Here is a 3,254-nt window from a genome sequence, read left to right as displayed (position 1 = left end):
GATGCTTATCTTGCTAGGATCCTATGATCCCCGTTGACTTCCTGCCCATGGGGCAGAGGGCTGGACTGGATGATCCTTCGAGGTACCTTCCAGCCAGAATGCCTATGAAATCTATGAAATAATGGAGTGGTTTGGCAGTAGTGGAGGTACCAGAGATTCACCTTACTCCTGATACTGCAGTAACCATTGTACAGAATAAGGAAAGTGACTGTCTTCAGCTTCATGCTTCCACTAGAGCAGTGGTTGTCAACCTTTTTAGGCTCAAAGTACCCCTCATTAAACTCAAGGTACCCCTCAGAAAATACCAGCTCTTGGTTTACACTTTTCTGTTTATGGAAAAAAAATAGAGCATTTTTGCTGTTGCAAGGAACCAAAAAATAAAGACCAAAACAGATCAGAATGTCTTTGATACTATGTATTTCTCTCTGAAATCTCCGGGTTTATTATGTTTCCATACCTAACAGTACAAATGTGGCACCCAATGGTACCCTTGAAGGGATCTTAAGGTACCCAGGGTGCCGCAGCTCCCTGGTTGAAAATAAATAAATCGATTACTGTAAATTTTATGCCCCTATCTACCAGTAATGTGATGGGCCAAACATTCAGGCTAGCCTTGGAATTGTGGATCTGATGCAATTGTTGCCATATTTTTAGATGGTCAGACACACCAGTCCTGAATTTTAAAAGCCAACTTTTACATGCAGCGAAAGCTAAATGAATCAGGGTCTATACATCTTTACCAGTGTAAGCAGCTTTAGTGAACATTTCCTGCATTGCAGTTACTACATCCAAGTTATCCAAGGTAAGTTAAAGCAACTATGGGTTAGATTGCTTCTACTTTTACAACATAAAGACAGTCTTTCCTAGGTTACAACCTCTTCCCCTGCCAATCCACTGCTACTAAAAATTCTTTCCTGACCATAGCGCCACATTCAATGCCTATCAGATCAATTTATATTTTCTTTGCTCCCATCAAGTGTCTGTAAAAAATCTACTTAAAAATGAGACCATCTTTTATTTGGACTCTCATTATGCCTTTATTCTGAAAGAAATGTCAGCACTATCACAATTTCCTCCTTCAGCAAGGCCTCTTCTACAGAGCCTGTGTATGTAATGGAGTGAAAGAAAAATTTCAAAGTGAAGTTGAAAAGAAAATGTTTCTGCAAAATTTCCCAGCATGTCTTATCTTATTTTATTTCATCGTATCCAGATTTTAGGTAAGATCCCTGGAGCAAGAATATTACACCTCCTTCAGTGTTCCAACAATGCTTTATTAAGATATCTTCTTAAAAGCACTGAATAAATTTAGACAACCTAGCAATCAGCCAACTGAAACTGAACAAATTAGGTAAATTTCTTAAAGCGTTACGCGCCCTAGGATACTTAGCTAAAAACTAAGTAGAACAATTACTTTAAAACTGTTACGGAAATGAAGCAGTCACTTAAAGAGAAAAGTGAAGAGCAAACCTCTGGAGCAGACAAGTAAACAGAAGTAAGAGACCAAGTGAAAAAAACAGTTAAATTCACCAAGAAAGCTGTTGCCACCAAGAAAGCTGCCCCAGAGTCTGACCCACAGCCTCTTTCACTTGCCTCAAACTGTGGCTCCAGGTCTGGCCCCTTGTTATAATTTTCCATGTATAGAACCTAATCCTTGGAGGGTTATCTTACATTTATCACTCCCAAAGCTGCAGCAGGGAGCAAGCAGTGGGTAAATATGGTACATCTTTGAATAAGCCAAATACCCCACAACCTACTACAATACAAAAAACCCCAAAACCTACTGACCACATTCCCCACAATTGTCATGTACCATACCACTTTGAAACCTAAGCCAGACCTTTAAATAAATGTAACCTACACCTGAATAGGATCACACTTTGAGAGATATTCCTATCCCCTTTCCCTCTTGCAGCTGCTTTTCAAACAATCTCCAACCTTGCTAAACTCAGAAATCAGAAGCGAATTCCCCAGCGACGAAAACACATGCCAAGAGGAGTAAGACCCTGCTGAAACATACGCAATACCTGCCAACATTGCAACAATCGACACACCCTTCAATCAGAATCAACAGATCCTAAAAGCTGCCACACTGCTGCTAGGAGGCTGGGCTGGAACAGCAGTGCCAGTTCCAGGCCTCTGCTATAAGGCCAGGCTGTAGTCACACTCCTTGCCCCAGGCTGCAGCAGGAATAGAGCCTGACAGCAAGGAACAAAGGTAAGTGGGGTGGGGGGGGTGGAAGGGCAGGGACATGAGGCTGTAAGTGGCAGAAGCAACCTGGAGGGGTAGAGGGAGGGGAACAGGGGAAAGAGGAAAATCAGGGCAGCCTGAGGCTGCGGAGAAAGGGGGTGGAGGTAGACAATAGGAGGTAAGGGGGGGTGGCAGCAGGGGCCTAAGCTGCCTGCCTCCTTCTGCCTGTCCCACTAACACCCCTCCCATCTGCCCTACCGTCTGCCCCATTACTGCCCCCTCATCATCTCTCCCCCACCACCACCTGCAGTAGTGGGGAGAGGTGAATTTAAGATGATTCCCCAATAATTAGATTCCATATATGGAAAATAATAAAATTCTATAATACATATAAATTTGAATAAATAATAACATTTATAACATTTTCCACATGTAGAATCTAATTATGGGGGGGTCAATCTTACAGTCAGGGTTGTCTTGTTTTCAGGTAAATATAGTACATTTCCTGAACCATCACAGCTACTTAAGCAATGTATTGCTTATAACCTACAAATAATAACCAACTGGTGATATTCTAATCTTGTTTTAAGAAAGCTACAAGGATGAAGATAGAATTTGCACAATTCTGTCTTGCAGCCACCAGCAAAAAGAAAAACATGGTGATTAGAGATGCTCTGCCCTTGCAAGGGTAACCAATAGTCCCAACAGACACTGCTGGCCAAAAGAATCAGGGTATCTGCATACAAGGTGCACATATTAGATGGTTAGCCATGTTAGTCTTAAGGTCAGGCAGAAAGTAAACCAGGGTAGCAGGTGACTGGCAGTTCAGAAAGGCATAAGACTTCCTAGTTAACAACCTACTCCTGGTATCCAAAGTAGGTTGTTGCCTATGAAAGCCCCCATTTGAACCAGTTCATCTCTGTGGTGCCAGTCTGCTTGACATTTACTGAAGTATCTACATAGACAAGTACTAAAACATTTTGGAATATTCTGTACCAGTCCGGTCCTGCAGGGAACAAACCAGAAGAGCCAAGGCTGCAGCTGAACTCCAACTAGCTTTGAGCATC

General features: G+C 42.3%; 1 protein-coding gene across 1 annotated transcript in view; it reads right to left on the bottom strand.

The window, feature by feature from the left end:
* Positions 1-3,254, bottom strand: part of IBTK (inhibitor of Bruton tyrosine kinase) — a 117,551-nt gene that overhangs the window by 32,958 nt on the left and 81,339 nt on the right. The window lies entirely within an intron of this gene.

The sequence above is a fragment of the Gavialis gangeticus genome, unplaced genomic scaffold (assembly GCF_001723915.1).
Source record: "Gavialis gangeticus isolate Ggan-Ray unplaced genomic scaffold, GavGan_comp1, whole genome shotgun sequence".
NCBI classification, from domain to species: Eukaryota; Metazoa; Chordata; order Crocodylia; family Gavialidae; genus Gavialis; species Gavialis gangeticus.
This window is presented reverse-complemented; position numbering and strand designations above follow the sequence as displayed.